The sequence below is a fragment of the Pezoporus occidentalis genome, unplaced genomic scaffold (genome assembly GCF_034315485.1).
Source record: "Pezoporus occidentalis ecotype Australia unplaced genomic scaffold, CSIRO_AGI_Poc_V1 ctg359, whole genome shotgun sequence".
NCBI classification, from domain to species: Eukaryota; Metazoa; Chordata; class Aves; order Psittaciformes; family Psittacidae; genus Pezoporus; species Pezoporus occidentalis.
In genome coordinates, this window is record NW_026915581.1 from 180527 (window position 1) to 193385 (window position 12859).

Genomic DNA, 12859 nt, shown 5'->3' on the forward strand with positions numbered 1-12859 from the left:
CCCAGTAAACTTCAAAAATACTGATTAAGCAGAGAGGCCTATTTGAGTATTAAAGTATTTGAGTACTTCTAAAGTCTGAGGTCTACATCCTGGCTTTACACCACTAGCTTGCCAAAGGATGAACTCATCACTCCACATCTTCTCACCGCCTCTTTCCCCAGTAACAATCTACTTAACTCAGTACTTCAAAACACAGCAATACAAAGAATAATACAACAGTAGCAGACAAACTTTGTAAGACACAGAAACTTTAAGGAATTAAAGAGACTATCAAAACATGATTTTAACTTGCCCCATCAGCTATGGCAAGTGCATACCACATAAATCAAAACATACATGGGATTTCTTTCACATCCGTATTAAAAAAGCCAAACAGAACCAAAATTTTGAAGCATCAAACCACTTCAGATTGAGATGTCTTCTGCAAGCAAGACACCCAATGAGGAAAAAAATGTTTTGTAAAGACACCTAACCCACAAAAACCTCAATCTCCCATCACAAAATCCTATTCCACCTCATATCCTTAATCATATCTTCATTTCCTATATTTCTTTCATTGCAATATATCCATAGGTTAGAAACATGGGTTCAGAATCAACTAGCTGGTTGTCTGAAGACTAGTAGATGAAACTCACAGATCATCAAGGGCTTGCTTTTGCTGCTAAACAAGTTAAAGAATGTGAAGAAGTGTTGATTTTTTTCTTCCATTTTCCAGTATTAATAGTGTCTTCCTCCTCTGCTTAGATGTCAATTTACATGAAAACTTCAGGAATTCAGTGTGCACAGGCTAAAAGTGCTCTGTGCTCAGAAGTGTCAGGCAAGAGAAAAAGGACATGGACAGAGAAAAAACCACAGCTATTTGGGTATCACTGAATGACCTTAAGAGAGTTGTAAAATCATAAAACCACAATGAAATATAGGCGGGATGGGCAGACAACAAGGTGGACGAAAAACTGGCTGAGTGGCAGGTGATCTAGTGAATTCCAGTCAGATCCCAGCAACCAGCGGCATACCACAGGGGTCTGTCTATACTGGCTCCAATTCCATTTAGAATCTTCATTAATGATCTGGATGGTAGGACCAATTACCATCAGCAAGTTCACGGATGACACAAAAGTGGAAGGAGTGATTGATAGACCATGCTGCCACAGAGGGACCTCGATAGGTTGAAGAAAATGGCCAACAAGAACTCATGCAGTTCAACAAAGGGGAGTCCAAAGTCATGTACCCAGTGAGGAATAACCTCATGCATTGGTAAATGCTGGATGACTTGGAAAGCAGCTTTGCAGGAAAGAACCTGGGAGCCCTGGTGGTCAAGTTGAAAGTGAGCCAGCAACGTGCCCTTGTGGCAAGGTTAACAGTATCCCGAGCTGCTTTAGAAGGATAAGGATGATCTACCTCTTCATTACCAGTGTTGCTGTCACCGAGTTATTCCATAAATGAGGAAGCTACAGAAGCCTAGATTCCTACGGATTTGAATCTAACAATCCTCAGATTCATCCAATTTGTCTCCACCATACACCAACACCTCAGCGTATTCTCCTACAGTTGCCTTCCACAGCTACCACCTGTTTGGCTGCCAAATGACAGAGCTACAAGTATGCCAAGGGGTTAGTCAACATCTCCGTTTCATCTTGCCATCTGGCTGCTTACTCTAAGAAGGAGGATTTGTAACTGTCTTTTCCTCAGTTAAAGTACCTCTTCAGAGTTCTTTCCTCTGACCAGCTGCTATTTTTCACAGGCTGGTAGCAAATACACATATATTTCCCTCTATCCTGTGTCAAATTTGGGTATAATTAGCAATAAGCATCAAAAGATACTGAGTGAAATAAGTGACAAAGACAAAAATTTAATTCTTTAAGAAATCAGTGAAACTTTGGCTATTCTAAACATAGTGGAAACTTCCAAAAAGTTTCACATCACCAAGTATTCCATCAGGAATTCCAGCAGCAGCATTTCTCAAAAGTGATGGAAATGCCTAAGAGCAGAAGAGTAGGGGGAAAAGGTGTATCAATTAAGATATGCAAGTTTTGAACCATTCATACTGGTTTGCTAAAGAGGTGAAATGTTTTAGCTACCTAAAATGGATTAGGCATAATAGATCTATATAACTATTATGAAAACTTGAAATGATGTAATTTCACAAAGCATTTACCTATGTATGTCCAAGAAGCAATATTTACTACCTCTCGAAGACAGCAATTAACAGCATTAAACTATGTACTCCATTCCTTCAACCATAGTTGTCCATTGACTATGCTCACAATGTTTCTTTTCAAGTTAAAATGAAATCTAAACTAAAGTTTCTGCTAATATTTTGATATTTACTAATAGTAATTCTACAAATAGTGTCATTCACTGGATTGTGTTGAAAGAACTTCAAGTATCTTAAAGAAAAGTACCCATAAAGAACAAGACCAACTTACCATGTTTGAACTATGCCAATTTGTTCTCTTTATAACTCAAGAGCTTCTGGATATTTTCCCATGTTGCTCTGATTTCCAAAAAAAAAATATTTCATAAGTGTTTTATTTTTAATGACAGATTAGCAAGAGCAAAACAACTAGCAAATGGAAAGACTAAGAATATCACCAAACATTACCACCCACTATTTCACAGTCTGAAGAGCAGATTCCTGGTCAAAATATTGCACTATTTACCCAGAAAAACTAAGCTACATAACAACAGACTAGAGAAACATTAATATTTCCATTTTCTTTTGATCAGAATTTAACATCAGCATGAGAATAAAAGCAATGGTAAACTAAAACTAATGAAATCAAGTTCTGAAGCCAATTTTTTTTCCTCCTTTTCTGTGTACAAAATTTAAGACTGACTGTTTCTTGGGTTTGTGCTTCCCCCCCCCTCCTTTCTGGGGAGACCAGAGGTCTGAGAACAAAGCTGCTAATAGGAAACGTATGGAAAAGCCCTGGAGTAAACGAAAATCTGACTCTAATTCCAAATGCCACGTATCACATACCACTGTCTAAAATTATTTACCAAGATAAAGATTTACCCTGCATTCTCAGTAAATCACCTGAGATAGAAGATAATATTAAGAATAAAATAAACAGAAAGGCTTTCATAATTATCTAAATATTGATTAGTTTGGAATATGTTTGGATGCTTCTCAAAGCTTGTGTTAGCCAATAAAAAATTAGCTGAACAGAATATGCTGCCAACAGGCAGACTTGTTGCAGTTTTTCACATAAAATATTAACAGTTCTACTCAACTCAACAATGCAATTCTGGATTTAACCATTATGTTGCTATGATTTCAGTGGGAATACCATACAGCCAAGATTTTCTATGCACAAACACTTTTTCTGTCTCAAATTCTTGTCCAGGAGAAATTTGAAGACTGTGAGATTTCTGGAACAGCAGCACTGTGAATGTAGTTTTCATGAGAATCCCACACATTTCCACACACTGCTAAGTCTTGCCACAAGTTCCCTGTCCATAAGCAGTAAATTTAACTAGCCTGGATGCATTAGACTAGCTGCATATATAGAGACCATCTATTCATCTCATGCAATATGCTTCATACACCAGATTCATTATGCATGAACTACCCATCGCTTATACACAGGTCTCTACCAAAGTCACAGGGAGCAACACTGAAATTAATATGCTCACATCACAATTACATCTCCAGTAACTGTTAATGAATTACATTCTCTCTTAAGAATGGAAAAAATCTCTTAGCTGACGGTTTGCCAAAGATGTAAAATTTCTTTATGGACAGAGAGGGAGCAGGTCATTGACAGAAGTATGCAGTTGCCTGTGTTTTTTCCAGGTGCTTTTTAGGTATAAAGACCAATGAAAATACTTTCCTTCAAGAAAAACTCTTCACACAATACCTTAAAGTCCTTTGTTTCTCATTTGTAGAAAATTGGCCTACTGTTCTAAAAGATATTTTACCAAAAATTATATCTCATTTAGGCCACCAATAAGAACACCCAGACACCGTACTATTCTTCTCCTATCAGCAATATCCTCTTCTATCTTCTTTCTATTGTACAAGATGAAACAAGGAATAACAGACTGAATGACTCACGGGTCTGTTACCACAAAACATGGTGAGAGAAACTCCATTTGGGGTTTTAGATAGGAGGCATTCCTTATTACAGCACAGGGCACACATGTAAATCATTTCATAAAGATGAGCACGCCTGGAGTCTGCAAGCAGCATCCATCTATCCAACAAACTAAGCATATTTACAACTTTTCCAGGAAATGCTTTACATATTCACTAGATTTCTTGGAACTAATTGCAATATTTGCATTTTAATTACACATGCCCTTTCTTGCTGAGAAGTGGTCTTGAGGGGTTTCTGGTGGTCATCAATAGTTTTCCTCACTGTGTCCTCTGTGCTTGCGCATGTGCAAAAGACTCTTGTGAATTACTTAATAATTGTACCTGTGTTTTAGCTCAGTTTGTTCTGATTTGCTCCTTGGCTTGAAGAACCAGCATGCCTGTCTTGGTTACTCCTTTCTTATCTTCAGAGGTTACCCTTGTTTTATACACACCCCAAGGCCACACTGGCCCATGTTGCTCTCAACAAAGTGGTCCCGATTTACAACCTAACATCTTGCCTACAATTAACAGAGTGGTTTTAATTTACAGCTTAGCATTTTAGCTTACAGGACAGTAATAGGCCCCAATTTTTTAACATTAAGAAAATTTAGAAGCCATTTCTATATTAATCTGACGAGTAGATGCCCAGATTCAGGAAGTGATATAATAACCTAGTATTCTGCAAGAGTAATAAAAGCAACTGTCTACTCATTTCTCCAGCAGCAATACTGTTTTAATACTGCAACCTAATTATTACCTATTCAAGAAACAGTTAGCGTTTAATATGTAGAAATTAATATTTTCATGAAAGCCTACTTTGCTTTTTGGAAAACATATTTTCTTTTTTTTAAGCTAATACATACAATTTCCATTTAGATGTTATCCTCCTGTAAATTACTTCCAATATGTTTTATTTTCTCAAATATAGGGCAAAGATGAACTTTCATTTAACTCCATTTAGAAAAAGGACTAACATAGAAAAAGGAAGTCAAGTAAATTTCAGTAATCTAGATATCACAAGTAAACGTCACTGTAATGGTATACTTTGTCCCCACCTTCACTAACTGCATAGTACAGTCCTATAATAACAACCAGCAGAATCTTCAGGTAATGCGATAAAGTTTGAGACAAAATAGTCAGAGCACTTTTAGAAGCAAAAGTAAACATTCAAATACCTAACCTAAAACGGGTATTGAATTTAACAGTTCTACCGGACAAGCTATGCTCCTATACATTGGCCTGTAATTTTGGCACACTGAATAGGAAGATGAAGTTTGTTCTGATGCTATGCAGAAGAAAATATATTTCAAAACTTCAACTACTGCTGTCAGACCCCATAAAGTACTTTCTTGAGCAACATAAGAGATCCCTTATTTGTCATGCCAGGATCACAGCTAAAAAATACCATTATAGCAATAAACTTTTCAGAGCACAGAACAGAGTAAGCAAGTACAAGGTCAACAGCCCACTATCTCTTCTCGTTGAGATCACAATTAAGGTGAAATCTGTAGAAAATTATACATTGGTACTATAATCCCTTCGTATTTTGGCTCTTATTGGAAAAAAAAAAAAAAAAACCTTAACAAAAAGGTCTTCCTAGAACAACAAATATTGCTGTTCAAAGCTAAATAAAGTGCATTCAGATTGAAATTTAAAATCTTTTCTTTCAGAAAAGTAGAAACTTAAGTCAGATCTAAACCCAGTCTTCTTCCTGCTTCCATCCACCTGATGGAAGAGAAACCTTTATAAAGACATTATATAGTTTTTTGTTTTTTTTTTTACAATTATCCATAAGCACAGTGAGCATTTAAAAAAAAAAAAAAAGGTTTCTTACCATACTAACCGAAAATCTCAGATGTTTTGTTTGAGTGCATTTCACTGGAGCATAAATATGTAATATTTCATTACTCGTGTTTCAGGAATGCTTTGCCTTAGCAACACCTGTGCATACTTCTGCTTCTTTTGCCTTGCGCTTGGAACAGAAAGGATAACACATGCTTCCCACTTGAACAGTTGCATCCCAAAATTAGAATGCACAGGAACCTGAGAAGAGGAGAAAATGTGAGCATGGAAAACACATCTATTAGATGTGCAGTTGCTTCCTGAAGTAGCTTTTCTATCTTTCTAAAGAGTACCTATCCACTCAATATTCCATACTGGGTAAACTTAGCATCTAGCAGTTCTAAACAATTACACCAGTCATCTCTGTGACTACTTTTATAAAAGACTTCTTTAAAGGTTTAAGCAATTAGCCCTGCGTTTGACAAAGATGTGAAGAAAGGAGTTTTGGAGAGCTGTCTTGCAATAACATTTTTAAAGACAGCGACCACTATTGGCTCAATTCTGCTAGACTTCAATCAAGTACTGGTTTCAAGCCATCCCTCATCCCTTGACTAAGACCCAGTGAGATAGGCTTTGGTTTTTGTTTGTTTTTAATGTTGGTTGGTTGTGGGTGGTTTTGGTCTTGGCTTTTTGTTGTTGGTGGTGGTGGTTGGGTTTTTTGGTTGGTTTTTTTTTTCCTTTTTGAGATAATTAGTTTTTTAAAAAGAAATCATTACAGATATTCTGGCTACAAATAGTTGCAGACATTACCTCCACTCTCAAAAAGTGCTAGGACAAGGCAAAAGTCATGTGTCACAAGCTTGATATAAGGCAACAAGGACACTTCCTAGTTTACCGTGGAAGATTTGTAACTAATGCCTAGACCAACTCACCCTCTCCTAATGAAACAGCTGCTATTATGAAGGTTTTGAGTCTGAACCATGCTCAAGTCCTCACCAGAAGCAGCCATAAGGCTTTCTAGAATCTCAGAAACAGAAGACCTTCTGCCACAGAGTAACTAGATAAAATAACCATGAAATCCTGTCTCAGCTCTGCCACGAAGCAGCTGTGACTCACAAACTATTCAAACAGTAGAGAAGCACTTCAATTTGATTACTTGCCATAAATCAAATGAAGTATCTCCCAAAACAGCTTTAAGAAAATTCAAACAAAACTGAGACAAAAATGGAGAGCAACTGAAGGAAATAAAGGTACAGAGATTATCTTTCCTTATAAGAGAATATGCCAGAATACAGATGAATTATGTGTAATAATACTTGCTGTTTCTATGAAAGTTTCCAAGTCACAGATTCTGACTTCAGAAGAAATGTACTGCAGGCCATAAATGTAATGCTGGCTGTGACACCAGCATTCAAGGTCTTGTGCTAAAATGAGAGGATTTACTCTTGAGTAAAAAAGGGGAATAATAAAAATTAAGAACCACTTTAAGGATGACCTCCCGTTTCCAGGCTATTGGAGAAAGCTGAAGGGCTGCTTGGGAAAACCCTCTATTTCACAAAGCAGGACAGTTGTAAATTATTGCTCTAGAAATGTTCAAATACATCTACCATGAAAAGAAACATTCTATAGTCACTGCAAAAACAAGTAAGGACTTTCATTCTCAAGCACACTCAAAAGAGTAAGTGGGAAGCATTTTCCATCACATACAAGGGAAAAATTTTTGCTAATGCAAAATTTTCCTATGCATGATTATTCAGGAATTCTTTGGCAGATAACTTAAACAACCTCTCCTTATCCTTCTCTAAACATGCCTAAAGGGGGAAAAAAAATAAAATTAAAACACTTATTTTTTGGCTATAAACATGAATCGCAGATTGGATACAAACACAGAACAATCTGAAGTTGCAGGCACATTTTCTAATTCTTTTAACAAAAATGCATGAAGTCCATAGCTATGGAGAAAATAAGCTAACAAATAAGGTATTAAGATAAATTATTAAGATAGGGTAGAACTGACATTATCTCTTTTAAGTATAGATCACTTTAGGGCATTGCAGTTAGCAGTTCTGTTTGAAATATGTGAGTGGAAGTGCTTGATTTGGAATAGATTCTAGGAATGAAGTTAGTTTAACTGGATGCTAAGAATGATATCCCAGTGAGCAGCAAGTCTCTAGTCAACTTCACATTTTAAGAACTTAACATAGTAAGTCCTCAGATTTTGCTGGTGGATGTTTTTTTAAAGACAGGAGGGTCATGCTTAAGCTCCGAAACAACTGAAATATACACTAACATTTTTTTTTAAATGGTAATCACAAAATGAGTGTCATTTTACACTATCTCAAACAAATAACATTGAATAAACTATTACAAAAGCAATAGGGTCAAGTACAAAGTGTCCTACTCCATCTGGACTTACGAACTCATATTGGTACTGCTCAAGGATCTATGCACTCTGTGTTCAGCTATATCACTTTTCTCACCTTCCTCCACTACAAAACACTGTACGCTTCTTTAATTCTATTTATAATGTTTATTACTTTTCTGTATTAACAAGACACCTGTCATAATATGATCACCTGTATCATTTTAAACAGAACACAAACTAGGCAAAATGAAGGGCATGTTAAAGTTTGAGGTCCAATTGCTCATGCTGCCTCAAGAAAATTAATATACCTGCACCACTGAACAGTGGTTGTAAAAATAGACACTCCCATTTTGTACTGCTGTAATCGCAGATACACAATCACCAATTAAGCAGGCAATATCCCAGAACTCCACATGGGAGAAAATACAGTTCAAAGTCATCTAGATTGCAACAACCTAAGTAGGCTGTATAAAAACACAAAGTCTAAAGCAAAGTATATTTAATAAACTATTCAATTACTACAAATATAAGTGTGACAACAGTGACTCTCTCCTCAGAAGAGATTTATAATTTCATACAATAGTCCATGATATTTTAGAGTAACCACAAGTTCTTTGCTACAGATATTATAGCTTACATGAATTTCAAACTCATTTTATTATTCCAGTATCAATTATTTATGAGTACTTGTTACTGTGGAAGTAGAAATATTATAAGATGAGGATTATTTAAATGCCTCCACTGCAGAAACTAAAATCCATATATCAAAAAAAGTAACCCCTCCCAATATAGCATTAATCTTCTAAGGTTTCTAACACAGCAATACATTCAGAAAAAAGTTACAACCCTCCTCATCTATTAGTTTTTCTAAGTAAATTACCTATGCTCTAAATTGATATTGTCATAGCAAAAAAACTCTCACTCACCCTTCCATTCAAAAAGTCTCCACAATACAAATTTCAACATGCCAGGAGGTTTAATATTTAGCTTTTGCTTTTGAAGCAAACCAAATGGCAATACAAGTTGTTCATTGCACAGGGTAATGCACATGTTTAACCAAACACCTGATGAGATCAGGGTTTCTTAATGTATTCCTTCTAGAAGCACAGATGCTTCTAGTGAAGGTTCTAAAATTTCAGTGTATCACTGGTTATTAGTAGAAGCTACTTGACAATTGCCTATGGGATTATATTAATTCCCATGTTACAAGGTCATTAAATTCTTGCTCTCAGTCATTTTTCTACACCAGGATCAGTCTTTGAAAACCAAATGCAATTGCATTTGTTAACTAGTAATTAATATACTTCAAAGGTGTGGGGTTTTTTTAAACACAAAAAGTGAACAGTTTAAAACCACAGGAAAATAAAACTGCAGGGAATGTAGAATGTGAGAAAAATGCAATTATTTCAATAAGTACAGGAATGCTTAGGAAGAAGAGAGAACAGAGAGAGAGAGAGAGGAGGTTATTCAACCAGCAAATCCACCTGAGTGGAGGAGACACAGGAGGCATATCCCCCATTTCCCACATCATGAATGAGAGGAAAAGACATGTTTATATTTCAGAACAATAATAAGCAACCAATGAACCCATCACAGGACTTATACACAATAGCTTATACTGCTTTCTAGTAAAAACACAGGACAACTTTTGAGGTTTTTTTATTCTTTTAAGACTGCACTGTCACCTAAAAAGCACATTCTTGAAACAGACATAAAACCTACACAAAAAACCCACCTTTAATTTCCTCTTTAAAGTCATGATTGTAGCATGTATATTCAAGTAATAATAGACTAATAAAAATCAACCAGTAACCACAACCTACTTTTAATTAATAGTCAATGAAGAAAGTTAGTTCCAAGTACCATTTTATCACTATATGCAAAATTTACAGCCTAGCAAATCCTGGGGATTATTTTTCAAAAATGCTTCTTGTAAACTCAACTGTTTTCAGTTGCTCAACATGTTCTTCTTCCTAACAAAACAAAGAAACACATACAAACAGGCTGAACAAGGTTAGGGTTCCCAGAGTTTTGACCTTGTACCAACACCTACTGAATGGGAAGTAAGTAGAGACCACACAACAAGGTTCTGGTCAGAGACAACAGTAAGCCACATATGGCACAGGTCTGTCTTCCTTTCCTTATCTAAACAGGTTAGGTCTCAGCTCTGCAGCACTGTTAATACGATTCTGATGGCCCCTTTTCCTCAACCTTTAAAAATGCATATTCACACAGTCCTAAATTAACTTTCCACTGAAGTCCAGAATAACATGAAGTCCATAAGAGCTATTATTAACTGAGTGCTCTGGGCTCTTGCTGGGCTGGAGGCTCTGCAAAATCAAGCAGTTCAGTACCTTGATTTGCTGAGAGCTCTATGCTTAAGTAATTGAATTTTCAGATTAGTTTGTGGCACAGTGGGGCCTTGGCAGATCATGGATGAGACTCGCACAGACTGCAATGTTTGTGGACTGCCACTTAAGACCTAGAAGATTTTCTGTGCCTAAAATATGTATCTGAAATGCAGCCCAGTCTACATGATCTGTGCCTAAGGCTATTCTTAGTACTGAAACCCACAGGCTTTATAGGGAACCAAATTACAACTTTCTAACTTCCTCACTCTATTTGATTATGCATTCTCTTTTCTACCATGCAATCACTTAAGAGTATCAAACTAACATCACCAATTCTTATCTAAACTACAGAATTCCTTCAAAGTTGTCAACTGAAGATTTTCAAATTTTGAACTTGAGGTTTTCCTTCAGATGTCTGATTGCAGGGCCAGACACTAGCTGAAGAGCTTTAATTCTAATGAGATCATGCTTTCAAAACAGTTCTCAGTTCTAACTTTCGCAGCTTAGTTTCATTTGATTTTCTTTAGTCGTCTATGAACAACGTGCACTTTTTTTCCTTTCTTTTCTCTAGGCTCCATATGGACCATTATAAGTCTGTTGGTTTGGGGGATTTTGTTTGAGGGGAGAAGGGGTAACACAAAGAAACTCAAGAATCTTTTACAGTTAAATGATGGCTAGAAGAAAAAGGCCAAGCAGTACAATTTATTCCTTCTTATATCAGGGCCAGTCCCATTCACCTCAGGGCCACTGGTTGTCTTCTCTACTTACCTACTATTTTGCCTAAAATTTGGAAATTTCAGAATTTTTTTTAAGTTGGCTGTACTCAACCAGCTAAGCAAACCTAAAACCACAAAACATTAGAACAGGAAGCTTTCTTAAGCCTTCAGTTCAAAACCAAACTTGAAAAAGCTAACAGGTCTCATAAGTTCGAGGCAGTTAATGAAGAGGGCAAATAAAATTTCAAACATTTTCATTTACAAAAAGGATCATTCCAAGTTTGGCTTAAGAAAATAAATCAACTTCAAGCCACCCTGACTTCTAGCTCGATACACATCTTACCTTGTATCACAACCACAAATGATAAAAGTTTACACAAATTCAAGAACAAAAAATAAGTCCTTACAAAACATTTTTTAAAAGTGAAAACCAAAACACAGTGAAAGCTTAATGTATTTGTCACAGCCTTTGAAACAAGAACTCTTACATGAGTGATGAGTGATGTTAAGTTTAATCCTCTCATTATCCTTCTTGTGAGGAAATTCCTCCCAGATTGCAAATGAAAACTAAGAGAAGATCAAACCACACAACCTGACCAAGATCACAGAGTATAGACTTGCTTATACCCAAGATAGTTCCTTTTTTATTGCATAAACTGAATCATATTATACCCATGGCTAGACCTGCATCATCTTCTGCAGCTAAATATGCTTTAAATAAAGACCTTTGCTGAAATTTCTCAAAAGGACAGACGCTTGCTCTGTCACCATGGATTTTTATATGAGATTTTAAGTCTCCTGACAGCTCAAGAGAATTTAGGACACAATCAATAGTAGAAATGACAGAAAAATATCAGGTATAGAATTAATATTCTAATTTGGTCCAATTTTCATGTTTAAATAGTTCTAATTTTTTGCATGTTTAGAACTGTTAATATGACAAAGCTTCCAAAAACTTGCAACATGTTCTTTGCTTGTGCTTAAAACCCCAAGCTTTGTAGAAGCAAATAAAATTTTACTATCTGGCATAGCAAACTTGCTGGGCTTTTTTGATTTATCATTGTTATAGCATTCTAATTATTTAAAAAATCAATTACTTTTTTTAGTATTATTTAGGTTTAGTGGTGCAATATAGCTATTCAACTCTTTACTGTTAATCATGGATAAGGTAGTTGTAATTTTAGTGTTTCAATCTCTCCCTTGTACTCTCTATTCTCCAAATAAATGCACGACTGCTTTATTTTAGTTCCAGTATTGCTGAATCCTCAATACTATTTTGGTCATGACTTCTGGCACTTCATATCCCAAATGTTAGAATCTTGGAAGATTTATCTTCTTAAACAATTTTTCTGTCCTCAGTGTTACAGAAGAAACTTGTAAAGGTCAAGCAAATTATCAGTTTCAGGAAACTCAAAGGCAGAAAAAGAAGTAAAACTTACTATTGCATTATTTTCTCAAATATGGTACTTCTAAGCCACCTAGGCTTTTTGAAAACCAGGACCTTCCTTGTGAAGAGCTTTTGATATAATGTAATTATTTTATCAAACCAGAAACATAACTGGTTTTG

At 35.9% G+C, this 12859-nt stretch overlaps 1 protein-coding gene across 2 annotated transcripts in view; it reads right to left on the minus strand.

The window, feature by feature from the left end:
• The window catches only part of CENPP (centromere protein P), a 140038-nt gene that overhangs the window by 85108 nt on the left and 42071 nt on the right, over positions 1 to 12859 (minus strand). The gene's annotated exons all lie outside the window — the stretch shown is intronic.